The sequence below is a fragment of the Hyaena hyaena genome, unplaced genomic scaffold (assembly GCF_003009895.1).
Source record: "Hyaena hyaena isolate Hyena2069 unplaced genomic scaffold, ASM300989v1 scaffold_255, whole genome shotgun sequence".
Taxonomy (NCBI): domain Eukaryota; kingdom Metazoa; phylum Chordata; class Mammalia; order Carnivora; family Hyaenidae; genus Hyaena; species Hyaena hyaena.
Window position 1 is genome coordinate 1702873 of NW_024080888.1, and position 21963 is coordinate 1724835.

The window sequence follows — 21963 nt, forward strand, 5'->3', positions numbered from 1 at the left end:
AAGTAAGGCTATTTATGTTTAAATGCTAAAACCATAGCAGGTACTCAGAAACTATGAATTATTTTTATTTTTTCTTTTGTTATACAAAAGTTAACACATGATAGAATCTCACTAACTGGTTGATTTGGCCTCGGTCCACTAAAAAAAAAAAACAAAACTTTTCCAAATTAATAATTGATATTAGGATTGGGATACCATCTATCATTGGGAAATTATCATTTTGATAAGAAAAATGTCAATCAGGGAATTATTTTTAAATTGTTAGTAATAGTGAGGTTAATTTGGGAATGGAAAAGGGAGGCCGTTGAATAGAATTATGTCATGTTTTACGAAAGGTTCAGTAAGAATGTGTGTGCTTATGAAGGAAAAAAAACGAATGTACTGTGCTTTGAAGAGTGACAGAAAGAAATTATTCTAGTAAGAATGACAATTACTAAAAATATCAATCCTGGCTGTGACTGTTATATTTCTACCTGATCCTCTGAAAATGTGTTTTATTTATTTATTTTGGAACAGATGGCCATTTTAATTTCCTGGGTGAGTTCTCACAGCTATCACCTTTCTGGATTTCCTCCCAAATTAAAGCTATTCCAATGTAATAAAGGAAAGAAATACAGTCTGTTGAATTATGTTTGTATGTCTCTCCTGAAAACTCTGTAATGGAGGATCATATGGCTTCTCTTGACCTTAGGGCAGAGGGTGGTAAAATGAGTTGTTGGCATTGTCTGCATTATGTATCTGGAGGCAGGGCTACAGCTGGTCTTATGCACAGATGAGGTACGCAGCCTTGTAGTAGTAGTAATCCTTTGTATTCGAATTAGGGGTACATCTGGAGGGAATGTATTTTCCCAATACTACATAATACAGATCAAAATAGCATTAGCTCCCACAGGGCCTGTGGAGAAATCCAGGTCCATTTCCCTCAGTTTTTGTGGATTTAAAAAAAAGACCTTCCAAGAAAAAATTGTTTTTCAACTTTACAAATCTTTTTGCTGTAAACTGTCAGGGCACCTGAAATTCCTCTTTTAAAGATTACTTGCACATCATAAGGATCTTTAGTTAAAATCCGAACAGCCCCATGAGGCATAATAGAAGGACTATTATCCTCCAACACCTGTAAGGATTTTTCCCTAATGGGATTACTAAAATAATAGACAGGAGACAAGGGAGGTTAAGTATATGTGGGAATGGCAGCATGAGTGTTCTAGGAACTTGGCAGAGTGGGTCTGAGAAAGGAAGTTGCATGAGTTGGAAAAGGAAAGCCCCACCTCACCCCCCCAGAAAAAGGAAAAGGAAAGCCCAAGGAAACTTTCTCTATCTTATCACTGTATCTGCCCTCCGTCCTGAATGTAGAAAAAAAAAAAAGAAGAACCTTAAAAATTGGATTATATAATAAGAGATGTAATAATGCTGCTTCAAGGACCTCAAGAGGAATGGGCTTAATATTTCAAGTCTGATCTCAGACTTCCTGAGACTTCAAGGAGGAGGAGGACTCTAAGACCAGTGGATGTAGAAACCTCTTCGTTGCCTATAAATCTTCACCTGTTCTAACCAACTTTTATTTCTGACCAAGTAATCTGCTGATGGGTGCATACTTAGGAGGGCAACCAGGAAACCTACCAACCTCACAGTCAGGCCTGCTCAATCCTATTCCTGTCCCCTCTCCAGACTCTCCCATTCTCTGCCCTCCAGGAAGTCCCTTTTTAGTCAAGAGTCCCTGACACCCCTCACCCCCCAAAAATCTTAAAGATCCCTTGCTTAAATAACTATCTTAAGCAACCACATCTCCTGGATAAAAGCTACTTTGATAATAAAGTCTTATTCTAAGTAGAGCTGTCTACACTCACAGTTGAACATGATAAAGTTTCTGTAAATACAGCACTGCTTTGTCCCCACCCAGGTGAGGATAAGCAAAACAAACCTTGGGCAAGGTAGCCATGTCTTCAAAGCTCATCTTCCAGGTTTGCTCCTGGTCACTCTTCCCTGTTTACCTGACTTCCAGCCAGCTTTTCTTTTTCATATATCAAATACTCTTATGAAAGTCTCAACTTCCTTTGCTAAAGTGTGTACTTGGGAGCAGCAAACAGTGCATTTCTTCCTCTTTAACACCCCAGAGTCTATAACTTTCTCCCAGACCTTTTCCAGCTTTTAGTCGTTTATCATATATTCCAATAGGTCCAGTTTAGTTGTCACTCTAAAGGAACTCGCTTTCTGTAATTTCAGATCTTTCTCTAGGATCATCAACCTAGAACAATATTCTCTGCTTGCTCTGCCCACCTCCATTATTATATCACAGACAGAAGAAGAATAACCTGGAGTTTAGTTCTTACGCTTCTGTTTGCTGTAGTTATATTCTTTAGAGAATGAAAATTAGTGTCTCTGGGCCTCAGTTATCTCATTTGTCAAATGGGTAAAAATGCCTGCCTCATAACAATGTTGTGGAGATTAATATATTAACATATGTAAAGTACCTTCAGGTAAATAGTTGACAGGCCAGTCTTCAAGACAAATTAATTCTTAAATTAAGAAAAATAATTTCCAGTCACTGCCTTTCATCAATGACAGGTTTCTTTTGCAATGTAGGGAGTTGTTAGACATACATTATACTTTTTAGATATTTTTACAGCTTTCTGATAAGTTTTTATCATATCATGTTACTTCACCTAGAACTCAGTAGATGTCTAGACAATTATGGATGCTTACTGATTTCCACACATAGTTTTTCATTCCTTTCTTTTTTCACTTATTAAACTTTATTCACATTATTATTATTGCTATTCTTACAACACTGTAGTATTAAAGTATTAATATGACAGTATAATCTAACTCTACCTTAAACAGAGTTTTTAAGAAGAATTATGATTTAATCATTTTTGGATTTCCAGTGTCCATTTTTCCTGATGGGTACATAGATGTTTAATAAGTTTTTATTAAATTGATGAATAAATTATTTAATACCTTCTGGATGATTGAAAGTAAATGTGTCATATTATGTCAATTATACTTGCATAAATAAAAGAATTTTTTATTTTTATATGTATAACATGCAGGGTTATTTCCTAAGTTAGAGCATAAAATCTTTCTTATGGAAGGAATGGAACAAAAATTCTATTTCAATAGCATAATGTAGTGCATAATATTATGGATTTTGTAGACAGACTTTCTACCTTTTAATGTTTATGTTACCCAAGCAAGTTACTTGACTTCTCTGTGTCTTAGAATACTAATTTCTAAAATGGAAATAATACTGATATTGTATTATTATTAAAATATTGATAACATGTAACTCATACAATTATTATCTACAGTTATTGGATGAATAACATCTCTTCAGTCATATTGGTAGTTTGTATTTTCCTAAAGTTTTATCCATTTTATTTAGATTATCAAACTAATTCACTAAAAATTATATGTCAATTCCTTTGTATGAACAAATATAAATATGTATCAATAATTCTACCCTCTTCCTTATTCCTAATGTTTGATCCACTTTCCATTTTCTTTCATTACATTATCTAATGGTTGTCTACTTTATCTTTAAAGTAACTAGCATTTTTTTTATTGATCAGACCATTTTTGGTTCAGTTTGTCTTCCTTGAATATCTATCAATTTCTTTCTTCTTACATTATGTGAGTTTTAATGAACTCCTTTAACTCCTTGGCTCATTTAATGTTAAACATTTTTATTAAAAAGTGTATTTTTGGCTAGTGTATTTTTACATCTTAATAATGTTGAGTCTTCCTATCCATGAACATGATCTATCTATCCATTTATTTAGGTTTCTATTTCTTTCAGCAATGTGTGTCTTTATTCTGTGTATAAGCATTGTACATATTTAATAAATTTTGATGCTAATGTAGACAATTTTCTTCATAATTTTATTTCACAAGTATTCTTTCTTTTTCTTTTTAATTTTTAGTTTCATATGTTGTATTAGCAGAAAATACTGATATGATTTCTGCTTTGGAGAATTTCATAGTGAATTAATGTATGGTCAGTTTTACAAATATCCCTTGGATACGTTAAAAGGAAAGGTTCTCTTCGTTGCGTATAAAGTTTAAGATATGGTCATAAGTAAAGCTTTATGATTTCTTTATTCAATCTTTCCTTTTTTAATTTTTTAATATATTTAGATTGTTGATTTCTGAGAAAAATATGTTTATGTCCTCCATTACAATTGAGAATTTATTAAATTATCTTTACATTTCTATCATAGTTTGCTTAATTTGTCTTGATGCTATATTATTTGCTGTCAAAGACTTTTATATTTGTTGTCAAAGATGTCATACATTCTTTTATACGCTATTTATACCACTACTTCTGCTGTTCTTGTTGCCTTTGCTGATTCTGAGATTTCTATTTCATCTCTTTATTTTCAGCCTTTTACTTCATTTTGTATTAGATATGTGTCCTGCAAACACCTTGTGGCTATATAATTTATCTCCTACCAAATGTGATTAACCCTCCCTTTTTAATAGAATAATTTGTTGAACACTTATTACGGGAAGTGATATGTTTAGAATTATTTCTGCATTTCAGAATATGATGAGGGAGGCAGGGATTAGAGTGATGTGCCTACCCACCAAGAAATGCTATGGATTCCCAGCAATCACCAGAAACTAGGAAAAGGAAAGGAAAAATCCTTTCCTGAAGCCTTTAAAGAGAACAAGCCTTGGCCGTACTTTGGTTTAAGACTTCTAGCCTTCAGGAACATACATCAACATAATAAAGGCCATATATAAAAAAACATACAGCTAACACTACAGTAAGTAAAGAAAACTGGATGCTTTTCTTCTAAGATCAGGAAGAAGACAAAGATGTCCACTCTTCTCACTTTTATTCAACAAAGCACTGGAAACTCTAACCATAGCAATCAGATAAAAAAAAGAAATAGGAGACATTCATATCAATAAGGAAGAAATTAACCTCATTATTTGCAGATGGCATGATAATATACAAAACCCTAAAGACTCCACCAAAAATGTGTTTATTATTAGCAGTAATAAATACATTCAGTAGAGTTGCAAGGTCTAAAATTAACATCCCCAAAATGGTAGCATTTCCATACACTAATAACAAAGTAGAAGAAAAAGAAATTAAGAAAATAATTCCATTTATCATTGTACAAAAAAAAAAAAAACCAACCTAGGAATAAACTCAACTAAAGAGGTGAAAGACAGACCTGTACTTTAAAAACTATGAAATATTGGTGAAAGAAATTGAAGATAACAGAAATGGAAAGACATTCCACACTCATAAATTAGAAGAATATTTTTAAATGTCCATACTACCCAAAGAAATTAATATATTCAATGCAATCGTCATCAAAATACCAATAGCATTTTTCACAGTGCTAACACAAGTAACACTAGTATTTGTATAGAGCCACAAAGGACCCTAAATAACCAAAACAATTTTAAATAAGAAGACCAAAGCTAGAGGTATTACAGTCCTTTATTTCAAGAAATACTACAAAACTGTAGTAATCAAAACAGTATGGTACTGGCACAAAAATAGAACATCAATTAATAGATCAGAATAGAGAATCCAGAAATAAACCCAGAATTATATGGCCAATTAATCTTTGACAAAGGAGGCAAGAATGTGCAATGAGAAAAAGACACTTTTTTCAACAAATGGTGCTGAGGCATTCTAAAGAATGAAACTGGACCCCTTTCTTACACCATATTCAAAAGTAATTCAAGATGGATTGAAGACCTAAATGCAAGACCTGAACCATAAAAATCGTAGAAAAGAACATAGGCAGTAATTTCTTTGACATCAGCCAAGGGAACATTTTTCTAGATTTGTCTCCTGAGGCAAGGGAAACAAAAGCACAAATAAACTATTGGGACTTCATCAAAATAAAATTCTTTTGCAAAGCAAAGTAAACCATCAATAAAATACAATCTACTTAATGGGGGATGATATTTTTGAATAATACATCTGATAAGGGGTTAATATCCAAAATATATAAGAAGAACTTATACAACTCAATTAAAAAAAAAAGCCAAACAAAAAAGAAAGAAAGCCAAAAGACCCCCAAAGAATCCAAAAGACATAATCAAACCTATAAACACAGAGAACTATTGCTGTTTGCCAGAAGGAAGGGGGTAGGGAGATGGGTAACATGGGTAAAGGGCAGTGGGAGATACAGGCTTCTAATTATGAAATTAATAAGTCATGAAAAGGTACAGCATAAGTAATGGCTAGCCTATTGTCAAAAGCCATTCTTGTTTTACGGGTTTGTGCTTCATACATAGATTTTCTTTTTGTTACATCAGTAGAATTGCCAGCAGCATAGGGAGTGAATGTGCGTGGTCAGTCTGTCATTTTGAGTCAGGGCACTGATGGTTTTAATCTACTTATTTATGTGAGTTTATATATATTTTTTTCATCAGGCCTTTCAAGCCATATTGGTATTAAAAGATATTCTGTTAATTTTTTGACTTTGTCCAGATGCAAGCATAATTTGTGGCTGCCACTGAACATAAACAAGTATTTCTTCCCTCCACAGGAGAATTATTGTTTGATTTTATGCAAGCTGAAATTCAAAGATTCTCATGTATATCAGAAATAGAGGTTGTATAGTATTGGAATCATATTCTCAACCTAAGAATGATTCCTTAATATCCTTTAGTGACTCCAGGTTTAAATTCTCTTTATGTTCCAAACTAGTCATGTATATCAATGCAAGTCCTTAAATTTAGGAGACAGCTAATCTGTCTTCTTTAGTAAAACTGCCAGTTTTAAAAACTGCCAATGTTTTTCCAAATGCCACAAGTAGTCCAGTTAGATTTTTCTGGTTCGTAGAAACAGACTCCAAAATGTACAATTTGAATACTTCCAGTATTATTTCTTAAGGTAAATTTAGTGCTAGGGAAAGATTCTCAATTTACACTTACACAGCCAAATAATCTTAAATATGTGTAGCATAAAGCATCTTAATGATGCTCTGCTTAATTATTAGGAGCCAACTAAAACAAATGTAAAATGAACATGAAACTAAGGATTTTGAAAGTAATAAGAAGCAAGTAATATACAAGAGAATCTGAGCAGATTTTTTTTCATTGTTATTTCATTTTGTTTGATTTTTTTTTTAAGGAAAATAGTTTTTCAGGGCTCTCCAATAGATGAGCTCTAGGTATATGCTTGATACCTCTTAAAACTTCAGAAGCAGAGCCTAAGAACAGTAGGAATTAATAAATTTATAGTGAGATGATATTTCTTTTATTTTTTATTTTCTTTGTTATCATTTTATATTTTGTGGTATTCTAGTCATTCAGAATATAAAAAGAATATTACAAGGAATAATTATGTACCTACCACCCATATTCAACAAATGTTAACATTCTAACATATTTACTTCATATTTTTTGTCTTTTTAAAAAATTGTTTTTAATGTTTATTTATTTTGGAGAGAGAGAGCATGAGCATGAGCAGGGGAAGGACAGAGATAGACAGAGACAGAATCCAAAGCAGGTTTCAGGTTCTGAGCTATCAGCACAGAGCCTTACATGGAGCTTGAACTCATGAACTGTGAGATCATGACCTGAGCCAAAATTAGATGTTTAACCGACTAAGCCACTCAGGCGCCCCTCTTTTGTCATTTAATGTGCAAAAGGTCAAGATATAATGTGAAGCCCCTATTTCACTTCTTGCACTCTGATAACCTTCCTACCTAGAGATAGTCACTGTTCTGAGAGAGTCATTTACTTCTATTTCTCAATTTTTCTTACTCTACATTTCTATGGTTTTCTTGATTTTTCCTTGTTTGTTCTTTATTTTTTCCTGTTTTATCCTTATGATATGCAAAATTATTTCTTATCTTCCACCTAAATCAAACAAGGATCTTGACTTTACCTCTCTCCTCGCACCCAATCAATCTGTTTTTATTGACAAGTATTTTAGTTTCATCTTGTTAGCCCCTATATATTTATTATAGTCAATAGATAAATAAATTTGTCAACATATTTTACCGATTTTTATGGTTCCTGTTTTTTCATGTTTCCTATTCTTTTTTTTTTTCTGGATTTAATCTTTTTTCTATAGTACATCTTTGAATATAGTACATCTTACTGGAAAAATATGAATAGTAATTTGTTTTCTTACTTTCTGTATCTAAAATTATATTATCCCTTCTGTCTTGAATATATCCTAGCTGAACAATTAGCTTACCTCAGCACTTTAATGGTAAAGTATTACTGTCTTCCTGTATGCTTTGTTACTCCTGAGAAGTCTACCTTTAGCCTGATTATGGTTCTTCTATGGGAATCTGTCTTTCTTCTGTGGTAGATTTCAATGTTTTTTTTTCCTTTAGTTTTGATACCCTAGTTTCAATAGGATGCATCTTATTAATTTCCTTGCTTAGCCCTCAAAGTTAACTGCCAAAATTAAGTCTCATAGTTTTATTAAAATCTGTAAATATTATAATAATTTTGAATACTTTTTCCTTTCTTCCAAAACCAAAATAAATGTTTTATTACTGAAATTTAATGCAATGACTGTCTTTATTAATTTTTTCTTACATGGTTAGGAATATTGATTTGCGGACTAATATTGACCATGATTCTCCATTTCAGCCTCCTGCCTAGAGATTTTACAGCTGCTTCTACCCGGTAAGCTGTATAATGCTGGTGAATTTGAGTGTATGTGGCACTATGATGTTGTCCATACCTCAGAGTAGCCATTAAGACAGGAGACCACTTGGCTCAGGTCTTGACAAAGAGGCTTCCTCCTTTCTTCTCCTCAGGCCACAGCTGCAGGGGCAAGCCACGGCTTTTTTGAAATTTCTTCCATTTGAATGGAAATCTTTAGTTTCAGGCAGTGAACAGGATTCTATCCTCTATCTACAGGATGTGCATTTAGTTTCCATTATCCCAAAGTATCAAATATCCTAAAGCATCTGCTTGCTTCTGGCCCCGAAGCTTTGTGGATCTGCAAGTTCTACCTTATTTTTCACTTTGTGTTTCTGTTTCACTTCGGATCAACAAAAATACTTGTCATGCTTCTGAAAATAGCTGAGCCATGGTAATTTTCACTTTTCAGGTTAATTCTGTCACTATGTGTCAAGAGAGGAAGAGATCCTCAAACTATATATTTACTGTCCTTATTTTGGCTGAGGCATTAGGGAAACAATTTTCAAGTTGTATAATGACTGAATTATATTTAAATGATGTAATATAAATCTATACATCTATATATGTACATACATATATTTTACATTTTCAAGGCTTATAGCAAAGGTTTAGATGGTTCACTTGGTTAGACAACTGACTCTTGATTTCGAATAGGGTCATGACCTCATGTTTCATGGGATCTAGGTCCACAGTAGGCTCTGTGCTGAGGATGCAGAACCTGCTTGGGATTCTCTCTCTCTCTCCCTCTCAACCTGCTCCTCCACTGCTCACAATCTCTCTCTCTCTCAAAATAGGTAAATTAACATAAAAAAAGAAAACTTACATTTAAAAAAATCTCAAATTAATATTTTTAAATTTCTCATATCCTTAGATCATTATTTTAAAAATACACCAAGTCCCAGAAGCGAGTGTGTTTGCCCATTATTAAATGAGGAAATCTCTGTTTATTTTATATCTTTTTTGTGGTATTTGAATACAAATCAGTTGGGGGGAGACTCACAATAAAATGTGAAGGAGTCTACTCATTTTCATATTCACCAATTAATTGCTTATTTTTATGACAATGAATGTCTTTCTCACTGAAATAAATAGTGCCACCTACTGGTTGAAATTTTGTCATAAAATACACTCCAGTAAAATGAGAGTTGACAAGAACTCACATTGCACCTAATTTGATTTCCTGCTTTCACCTTCATATGATGGCTCAGTGAAGAGCTAGAAGTAGAACTCTGATCTAAAACATTTAGCTGTTTCAATTCAATAATGGTACCATTTTTATAATGACAGAAGCTATGAGAACTTGGAACTAGCCATATTTGAATAGGTAAACAAGAATTTTTTCATAGCACATTAGCTTTCTCTAATTCTTTAAAAATTATTTCCCTTGGTGAAAAGTATTTATATTGAAACATAATAAATTAAATATACTGAGTAGTCTTTAGTACTATTGTAACATAAGGAGGTGCCTGGGTGGCTCAGTCTGCCTAGTGGCAGACTCTTGATTTTGGGTCAGGTCATGATCCCAGGGTCATGAGATTGAGCCCCGCATCTGGCTGACACTTACATTGTAGAGCCTGCTTGGGATTTTCTCCCTCCTTCTCGCCTGCCCCTCCTCTGCTCCAGCTCTCTCTCTCAAAAAGAAAAAAAGAAACACTTTTGCTTCTGGAATAAGGTGGCAGGACAAGATGATTGGTATATTTAGCATATTCATGATAAAATGACTTGTCCCTTCTCAAAGGCTAGGGGTCAGGCTGCCTGGTATCTGTGTCAACTTGAGACTTGCTATAAGTGAGAGGGAGGCAGCAGGCAGCAGGGATCAGATGAGGAACTGATAAATACTAGTACGAAGAAAACAACTAAGTTAGATGGTAGTTACATCCCAAACAAAAGCTTGGTATATAGGTTAATGTGTTAGAGGTTTAAAATACGATGATAATGTTCCTATAAAAATTATGTCAGTAAATAGTCATTTACAAAACAGGCTTATTATGTCTCATTTGAATTTTATTTAAGCCAGGAGACTCAAATCCCACCTCCTGATAATTACAGGGGTCTGCAGCCTCTAAAGACACCTATCACTGTTTACGAAATCCTAAGATTATAGGAGACCTTAGTATTTTAGTTCATTGATAATATCATTTCTAGTCAATATATCCCATATTATAATCTCTAGGTATAATCAGCTATCTAGAACCATAGCTTGATTGATTAGCAGTCAGCAAAATAAATCTAATTAGATGATTTTGTTGACCCAATATTTTTTTTAAATTTTTTAAAATGTTTTTTATTTATTTCTGAAAGAGAGAGAGAGCATGAGCAGGGGAGGGTCAGAGAGTGAGGGAGATACAGAATCAGGCTCTAGACTCTGAGCTGGCTGTCAGCACAAAGCCTGATGCGGGGCGCGAACCCAGGAACTGTGAGATCATGACCTGAGCCAAAGCCGGATGCTTAACCAACTGAGTCACTCAGGTGTCCTGAAGACCCAATATTTTTTAAGGTAACTATTTTAAATCTCAGATTTCTAATAAGGCAAATCCTAATTTTATTTTCAAAATTATTTAAGACAGCAAAATTATGTACTAATTTTAAAGAAAAAATTGAAAAGCTGCTCTCTTAGTCCAAGATTAGCAAGGTTGAGTGTCAAAATTTGCATGCTATAATTATAAAAAATATCAGCTGCTTGCAAAGTTGAACCTTGATAATTTTGATCACTTAATCTTTATTAAAGACACAGACTTATAGTTAAAGAAGAAACCTATTCATAAGTTTGGATCTGTTGAGGTAATGACAAAGTCCAGTTTGATGTATTGTCTAAAGTTCAGTAAAATCTGAGGTAAGCATTCACAAAGAAGAGCAGATATATTTAAATAATGTCAAAACTACATCTCTATCAAATGCTAAAACCAAAACCAAAACCAAAACTTAATGAGTTTCTTGAAGGGATAGAAAATGAAGAACAATCAGACTTGATTTTCTCATCCAAGAGAGAAAATTTCCTGAGTATTAGAGACTGAGGCTAGGCAGTCAACACCACAGAGCATTTCAGGGGTTTGGGGAAGCATCTGGCTGAGCCTCATACACCTACAGTTCATGCTCAGATATCTGCTACCTAAGCCAGGGAGCCCCTACAGACAACTTGAGGTTAAACAATTTTTCTAGAAAAACATTCACTGGTAAAGATCAACAATCAGCATGATTGTCCAGATTTTTCATTAAAATCAAACACTTTCCATATGGCGGTGGAGCACTTTGGCTGACGGAATGGAAGCACCACAGCTTCTGGAGATAAATGTAATAATCATAAACAATAGCAGAAATTATAAACATTAAATGGTAAAGAGGTAAGCGTTATCTCAAGTAATATGTATAAATATGTCAGTTATGGAAAACCAATGAGGAATATCTTAATTGATGGCTTCCCAATTTTTTTCAACTGAAATTAAAAATAAAAGTTAATGGATCCAAATATAGAGGTCTGATTCCTACAGGGTCCTATTAACTTTCTTATCCTACATGAACACAATCTTATGAGAAACACATCCAATTGCTCTGTATGTTTTGTTTTGTTTTGTTTTGTTTTGTTTTGTTTTTAAATAGGGGCACCTGGGCGGCTCAGTCGGTTAATTGTTCAGCTTGAGCCAGGTCAGGATCTCAGCTTTGTGAGTGAGAGCCCCACATTGAGATCTGTGCTTCTCTACCCTCCCCTCTCTGCCCCTTCTCCACTCATGTGCTTTCTCTCTCTCTCTCTCAAAAATAATAGATTTTTAAAAATCATTAAAAAAATAATGTGGAAATCCAAATACAAACCAGTTATATTTCTGAAAGAATATTTAATTTCTTAATTGCCTGTATTTTTACTTTTTACTTTTGAATATGTATGTATTCTTGTTTCAAAACTGCCATTTGAGGGAAAAAAAGTTATCGATTAAGTGTTTTCATATATAACATATGAAATATGTATTATACCATATATAATATATATCACATATGACAGTGGATAATATTTTATTTTGAATTATGGAATTTTAAAAATAATATTCATTTTTGGATATTTTTGGTTTTACTTAGTTATCAAGATTTCTCAAAATTAATCTTTTCCTAAAAGAGAGGAGGTATTTTTAAAATTCTATCACCATAGAAGGGTATAAAATTGAGACCAATAATCCTACCACTAAAGTTTTTTATTATATATTGATAGATTTGACCTAAGAAAAAAGCATACACATAAAAAGATCAACTATTTCTTTTATTCTAAAAATAGGCAGGAAAATAAATAATACTTAAGTTAAAGAGAAAATGTTCTACAATGTCTGATTGTGTTAGCTTATTTGGAATTTTTTTGGAGAAAAATTCATGAGTTTTATAAATATAACTTTGTGTAAAATAGTTAAATATTGGGATATTTGTGATGAAATAGTGATCATGCATTCAAAGCTAAACACAATACCTGGAATTTACAAGCTGTTGTTTTTTTTGCTTTTTAAAGTTATTTTTATTTATTTATTTAGAGAGAGACAACAGCGGCAGGGAGAGAGAGGGAGAGGGAGAATCCCAAGCAGGCTCCACAATGTCAGTGCAAAGCTCAGTTGTAGGGTTGGAACTCACATACCTCAAGTTCATGACCTCAGCCAAAGTCCAAAGTAGGACTCTTAGCTTAACAGACTGAGCCACCCAGGCATACTGTGTTTGTTTGTTTGTTTCTTTGTGTATTCTAGAATAGATTCTGGTGATAATGAAAGTTTTGTAGCATAATGTGACAATTGCCTTCCTGATATTTCATTAGGTAATGTTTTTTTCATTTACTTTTGGATCTTTCTCCCATTGTCTTATTATTCCTTCGTTTCTGACTGCTTTTATGGTTGTGCTGGAATAAGCAAAGACCTGGAAGACATCAGTTACATTTCTTACTAGCAAGTTAATTAAAGACACTCTAAGTCCTTATCTTCATTTCAGTACCTAAGCAATGCATCAAGAGAAACTAAGTACTGTGGGCAATGAAGAAGCCGGCCTTGGCCAAATAAATATAACACAAGATATAAACTAAGACTAGATGGTGTTTAGACTGTTCAACTATTTTGATTTTAGGACTTAATTTTAAATGTTTATAGATTCATTTAAACATGTTATTATCCTATTAGAGCTGAAGTCACATTCTCACATGACTCTGAGTAGGTCAGAGGGCAAGTCCTGGAGCACAAATACAGGGTTTATAATGGATTTGCAGTAGATGTGCCTAAAGCCATGTACAGAGAAGTGGTTCCACTCACCCTGGATTGAGCTTTTTCAAAGCACATTGTTCTGCTTGTGGAGCAATGACTGCCAAACATTGCTATCATACTGATCCATGTCAAGATAGCATCTAAAACAGTTCTGGTCAATGATCAGAGTGAATATACCTTTTTTAAATATTCCATGGTCAAACTACTCCAAAAAAGGGAGTGTCAAACAGTAATTAGTTAGAACTGTGTTTAAAACATGACGATCAGTGAATTTAATAAATTATCCAAGTAATGGTTCTATGAGAATTGACAGTAAAAGCTTTTAAAATACTACTTGAGAACTGAAAAGAATTATTTTTTCCCTTTCAGAATGACAATGTAGTGATGTTGTTCATATTAAAAAAAACAAGTTAGAGTTTTTCATTACAGAAGTTACATTAATTAAGCTAATTCTACAACTTTATAGTTTACTGTAATACTTTTTAAAAACCTTAAAATGACTGCAAAAGAAAAAAAAAGTACAGGAGTGTTTGGGTGGCTCAGTCGGTTAAGCGACCGACTTCAGCTCAGGTCATGATCTCACACTATGAGTTCGAGCCCTGAGTTGGGTCCTGTGCTGACAGCTCAGAGCCTGGAGCTTGCTTCCGTTTTTGTCTCCTTCTCTTTCTGCTGCTCGGCTGCTTGCTCTCTGTCTCTCTCTCCCAAAAATAATAAACATTAAAATCAATTCAAAAAAAAGAAAAAAGTACATAGTAGGCTAAAGGGGATGAAACATTCAGGTAATATACATTGACCTCAGAGTACATATATAGATGTATATTTATTGTTCAATGAGTAAATCAAAAAATATTTTAAACTTCCTAGTGTTATGTCAAGGAGCGCTGCTTATCCAAGTGATTTTTGATTAATTCTGCCTCGGAGCAGTATCACTCAGTTCTCAGGGTGATTAGGACGACAACCACCAGAAGATGAACATAATTTACGGTTGTGTCCCATTTGGTTCTGGCTTCTGGATTTGGCCCAAATCTAACATTTAGTTTCATCTTTGATCTTATCTTTTGAAAGCCCAAATAGACAAATGTCTGCTGTAGTGTTATTCCTGGAATAATCAATAGATGTATGATCAAATAGATTACCATCTATATCTAAGCAAGTAACATCAGTTATACGAACAAGAAACAAGGATGTAAACTTCAGATGCATTGTTAATGTCTTATTATTCACTTGCAAATATAGGTAACTTGGAGTGACATTTTTATAATAAAATCCTATCAGTGAATTTAAAGTATGAATATATATATTTTCATAGTAATAAAATGAAGCAATAATTAGTGATGGTTGTACAGCTGCGAATTATATTTACATAAAGCTTTTTAACAGCTTTCAAACACTGAAATAAATAGGGAAATAGATTGACCTTTATGAATGTTAACAGAAAATGTATTACAAAGATAAATTTTAGGAAGAATGTTGTGTTCTTTTGGAGCCAACAAACTGCTCTAAATCATTTAATTACCAATAAATCAAAACTAAGACTAGGTCATATTATGTTTCTATCTTTGTAGAATTGTTTAGGGACTAGTATATGTAACACTACATAAAACAACTTCTTAGAACTGTATTTAATATTCAATCATTTAAATTTCACTTTGATAGAAGTCTTATTTGGTGGTTCTGTAGTCTTAGAAAAGATGATTTAACAGATGGATACCAACTTGGCCTCCTTTGTTTATCACATGTGACAGGTGGCAACAGTATCATAAGCGGGAATCTAAGCAAAATGAACCAAAATATTCTTTACATCAATTAGTACCCCAATTGCTCAATATGGTGACTGAGGGAAAACAGTCTTGGACTACATGGTGATGAGACATTCTTGTTTCTGCACTATTAAGCCAAACAATTAATTATTAAAATAATTGGTCTATATATTAAAATTTCCAAATTATTCTTTTATTCAAGATGTTCATTCTAGAAGATGAGAGTCTGCTTTGGCAGACACTTAGACATTTGACCTCTTTGTTAAAGTGTATGTATCATATGTGTGTGTGTGTCTGTGTGTACACATATGCACACACACATATATACTTATCTTCAGGAAAAATAATTTTTAACTATGATGGAAATACTGAATAATCAAAAATTCAGAAGAATTTTAAAAATACAGCATATTTGTACATTCCTACAAAAGTATAGTATATAATCTCAGTTTTTTCTCCATAAGTATAATTCACATGTACATGCACGTACACACACAAACACATTCACTATTTTGTGCTTATGTAAAAAAAATTCTAAAATGCTGAGGGGAAACTTGTCTTAATCCTTCAGGGTATTTTTCCTTTTTGTGAATAATTCTCATGCATTGGTAAAAAAAATATATCTCTGCATTTGTTTATTAAATTGTCTGGAAAATTTATATATTTTTATATGAGTATCTCTTCACACTGCTGCCCTCAATGGAACAGAATGACAAATTTTCCTTTTTCTTCATTTTTTAGAGAGAGAGTGAGTACAAGCGGGGGAGAGGGGCAGAGGGAGAAAAAGAATCTTAAGTAGTCTCCATACTCAGCACTTGGTGTAGAGCCCAACATGGGGCTCAATCCCACAACCTTGGAATCATGACCTGAGCTGAAATCAACAGTCAGGTGCTCAATGGCCTGAGCTTCCCAGGTGCCCCAGAATGACAAATTTCAATGGCACGATAATGCAGTACTTCCCACATGCATATTTTATTGTAGGCCAAAAAGATATAATATCTTATAATAAGTAAATCTGTGAAAGCAAGTGGAAATGATTTTCTATAAATTAACCAAACTGACCTGGAAAAAGCTGGATAGATACTTGATCTTGTGAGTATTTTCTATTGTTCTGTATGATTAAGATGAAATACATCACATTTGCATAAATATTAACATATTCATATATGGGAACAATTAGTTTATATTTGGACTTCAACAATATATTCAATCAACCTTTGCTGCCATAAAATCAATTATGAATTAATATTAATTTTTAATTAAATTAAATATTAACAGAAACATGGTTATTTCTCTTCTTTCAAGTTCAGTTTCTAAGCATTGTTTCTCCTGAGGTTAATGTCTAGTGACTAACATAAAGATGTAAGAGGTTCACATGACAGCCATCTTGTTTTGTCCTCAGAGGCTAAAATTTAATGTTTGCTCTCATTATGGATATTACACCTAATCTACTTCGTAATGATTTTTTTTTTTTAAGCAAGCTGTAATTATGTTCTCTGCATCAGTATCTAGTGATAATAGGTCAGGTATAATCATTATACTGGGAGTGGGGCAGCTCTGTAGAGTTTTAAGGTGATGTGTTCCCCATAATTTCTGCCCAAACACCTAGAAATCGATGGGTTCTGAGATATATTAATTTCAATGGAACTCCATAAATTTGAATGAACTTTATATTTCCTCTGTGATTTATTACTTGCCTGTGGGATTTGAGGTTTTTTAGCCAGACATCTTTTACAGAGATTTGTACAACTTTGTATATCAATTTATTTTTCATTTCAGTCAAAGCTTTAAGTAGTACAACCTAGGGTTATTTAAGTTTTTATTCTTCCAATTCTGAAAATCTCTAATTGTGTAGCCTCTTCTTTACATGTATGCTTTAGGAATAGTATTCATTAAATGGCATTTGAAAATAATAACAGAAGAAAATACTTTATAGAAAAATCTTAAGTACTAATATTTTAGCCTAGATTGATTGACATTGGATTTAATTGTTATATATCATTCATATTAAATATTTTCTGTTTAATTATTCTAATCTGACTGAATTCAATAAAAGAAAGAATTTAGGAATTCAAATGAATGGTAAAATCAACTTACTAAGCTTTATGTAGTTTAAAAAGAATAAATAGAGGGGCGCCTGGGTGGCTTAGTCGGTTAAGCGTCCGACTTTCGCTTGGGTCATGATCTTGCGGTTCGTGGGTTCGAGCCCCGCGTCGGGCTCTGTGCAGACTGCCAGCTCAGAGCCTGGAGCCTGTTTCAATCTGTGACTCCCTCTCTCTCTGACCCTCCCCTGCTCACGCTGTCTCTCTCTCTCTCCTAGAAATAAATAAAACATTAAAAAAAAAAAAAAGAATAAATAGAAGGGCACCTGGGTGGCTCGGTTAGTTGTCTGACTCTTGGTTTCTGCTCAGATCATGATCTTGTGGTTTGTGATTTTCTGCCCCATATCTGGCAGTGCAGAGCTCAGAGCTTCCTTGGAATTCTCTCTCTCTCTCTCTCTCTCTCCCTTCCTCCCTCCCTTTCTCTTCCACTCCCCTGTTCATGTGTTTTCTCTCTCTCTCTCATTCTCTCAAAATAAATAAATAAACTTAAAAAATAATAAATACTATTTAATCATAATTAGTGTAATTTGATAATAAATATTGACAAGCTGTCAAAATCATAGAATCCAACTACAAAGCAAAGGCTAGATTCGTCTCTTCACTGTTTTGGCTAAGGTACTTTTTCGAGTATTCTGAAGCATCATCAATAAACAGGTTTAATTTCTATACTTAGATCTAATCATTTTCTTCTTTGCATATTTACAGACTTTTGAAGAGGTTGCTCTTTGGGCTATAGAAAATGCTTTTATACCATTGTGTATGTGCTTCTGTGTTAGGTGTGAATTTCTATAAGTCACCTTTGTATTTTTGGGAGTCGTATGAGTACCTTGAATGCAGGTGAATCAAAGAACCTCTCCCAATAATAAGAATTATATATATTTGGGAATCGCTCTATTAAATATTTGATAACTCTAATCATTATAAAATGTTGTTATAAAGAGCTGAATTTCTCTCCCTGTAGGATTTACTTAGAGACCTTGTTTTTGTTTTTATTTTTGTTTTCTTGAGACAATACACAAAAACCCTAAACTTTTTGGACATGGGTTATTTCATATGCAATTATTGAGGCAATCAGTCATATTTCCCTACCTTATATCCCTCTTCTACATGTTAAGTATCTCATCCTCAGTTATCCCAAACTGAAAGCATGGGGCATACTTTTAATAATTTTATAAAACCTCCTGATTTTTCTCCAATAAAAGAAATTATGTATGTCCAGATTACCTGGAAAAATGGTTCTCAAAAGTGAAATACTGTGTTTGAACACATAAAGCCAGATCCATGTAGTTCTAGAAACTTTATTTCTTAAAGGAAATGACCTGCTAGTTACATGTTTACATGTAAATTCTGACTGTATACTTTTTTAGTTATGGCAGTATTGGAGGGAATAAAGCTATCTTCCATGTGAAGTTAATAGATGCTGCACACACACACAATATATACATAACTTGTTCTTTAATCAAATTAGCTTGGAAAACTTTCCGTTAACTCAAGTGCCAGCAAATTTAAATCTAAAAGGCTTTTAAATTGTAGAACACATCAGTAATTTTAATATGCTACCGTGCCTGACGACTCCCTTAGGGATGAACAGAGTGCAGTGTTTCCCAAACATTTTCGACCCCAGATCTCTTTTAATAGTGTGTCTTGCAGGACATATTTTGAATTAGAACATTGTTACTCTTTAGAGCATGAAGTATAGAAGGTACAGAGTCATCTGAAAGATGAAATTGAAGTTAGTCATGCAACATAAATCTGACTGATTATCATGGAAGATTCCCATTTTTTTAGACCTAAATGCTGAGCTCAGTAGTAAAAGACTAGGACTTGTCAAGAGAGCAAGGTATTTGGGCAATTGGTTCTTGGAAAATGAATTAAAAGAGGGCATTCTCCGAATGCAGACAAGTTAAGAGCTAGAGATAACTTTAATTCTCCAAGAGGAAACTTTGGCTCTGTACCTACAAAGCTCTATGAACCCATTCAGGATAGGAAGCTCCTCTTTCTTTTCAGATAACATGTAAACTGAGGCAGAGTTTGAGCCTTGGTTGAAACCTTGAAGTCTTCTGATAACCTTGAGTGACTTCTTGAAGTCACTGATAATCTCTCTTGTTTTTTCTTAGTATTCAGTAAAATCTCTGAAAATTCCAACCAGGCTCAATTTTGTAATGCACATCCAAATTAAAGAGTTTTGTCTTTGCTTGTATTGGAAGAGAGCAATGCACACTAGCATTCAATTTTATGATGGACACTATATTAAGTGATTGAATTCTGACAAAAAGGCAAAACTGTATTGACAAGTTTATAAGGTCTATTTTATCAGATGCCTTCTTCGCGTGGAGACCCTCATTTGCTACTACCTGCTAAAATCTGAAAGATTCTGTATTCATTTGTGGATATGATTTTCTTACAAACAGTTCAGTCATGCATTATTTTCCCCCTCTTTTCTTTCTTTGTCTGAGGGAGCCACATTACCTATTGATTTGCTTTGAGCTGATAACTAAAGGAAAACAACATATCTTTCCTCTTATTCTATTTTCTTTACCTCTGTTTGCTATTTAGTTATCTTTATCTTTGGAACCCAAACCAAGAATTTATATTGATTGCTTTTAAAGTCAATTTCTAAAGATTTAGACCAATCTTCTAATCTTTCTCCTTACTATTTCACCCTGCTTCTCTCCTCCAGTATATTTTTGTCAGATCCACAATTTTATCTGCAAATATGGTAAGTATGCTAATTCTTTATTCAAAGAATTAATAAAATGTAACAGATTGGGATCAACCTAAGTGTCACAGCACTTTATTTTCTCCTTAATTACATTAAAATCTAGCCTGTGTTTCTTAGTATATCCCTAAGGATATCTTGAGATACCTTGTCAAATATCTCATCAATTAAAGATACACAAGTGAAACAAGAGAATTCAGGATCAAGGCAGACACTTACTAATTGAGTGATATTTCTTACAAATATTAAGATAATTTAAATGTTATAGTACTATTATCTCTTGCTTCTGCAACAATTTTGTCATGGAGCTCAGAAAATATCTAATAGTTATTGCTTGCACATCTTATCAAAATTATGTAAATACCCTGGGCTTCAGTTTCTTAGCTTAAAATTTTGTTTTTACATTTATTTAGTTTTGAGAGACAGAGTGAGACTGAGAATGAGTGGGGGAGGGGCAGAGAGATAAGGTGACACAGAACCAAAGCAGGCTCCAGGCTCTGAGCAAATATTCAGCACAGAGGAGGATGCAGAGCTCGAACCCAACAACCATGAGATCATGACCTGAGCTGAAGGCAGACACTTAACTGACTGAGCCACCCAGGGTCCCCTCTGTTTCTTCATTTTTAAGAATTAAATACTTTTTTAATGTTTATTTATTTTTGAGAGACAGAGCATGAGCATGAGCAGGGGAGGGGCAGAGAAAGAGACAGAATCTGAAGCAGGCTCCAGGCTTTGAGCTGTTAGCACAAAGCCCTACGCAGGGCTCAAACCCAGGAACCATGAGATCATGACTTGAGCCGAAGTCGGTTGCTTAACCGACTGAGCCACCCAGGCACCCCAAGAGAAATATTTAAAGTATCTGGCAAAATCCTGGAACTTAGTAGACTTTTAGCAAAGATGGGTTTTCTTACCAAACTCACTATAATTACCTTGATAATATAAAGTATCCTTCTAAAAAATGGGCTGCTTTCCTGACTATTAAATGACATCAATAAATTCTAAGTACTGTATGAACAGAGACTAAAGAAATATGCACTTTGAATTTAGAAGTATAACGCAGAGTAACATTCAGAATAATGTTATACAGTAAAAAAATTAAATGCCTACCATATATTTCACCCTCCATTAATATGGGGGACAGGGAGTAGGGAAAGGTTCAAATCTAAGATTTAAAGTATGGTCCTTTCTAAAAAGTATACCACGATCTAGTAAAGAGAACTTACCAAAAGCAAATAATTGCAACTCAGTATGGGTTCTTCAAAAGTAGGTTGTGTAGCATATTTGAGGAGCAATAAAAATGGCTCAGTTAACTGTCCCAAGAATACTCAGAGGATTCAGAGAAGAGACATTTTTTGCTGTTTTATATAGCAAGTGGAAGTTTTAAAGGAAATAACATTTCTTTCTTAGGAAATGGTGCAGGGTTTAGTATGGCTACAACATATGGCTGAGTTGGACTCTCCAAAAAAATTAAGCTCAATATGTTTTTGTGAACTTTATATATATATGTTTACAACTTTGAGCCT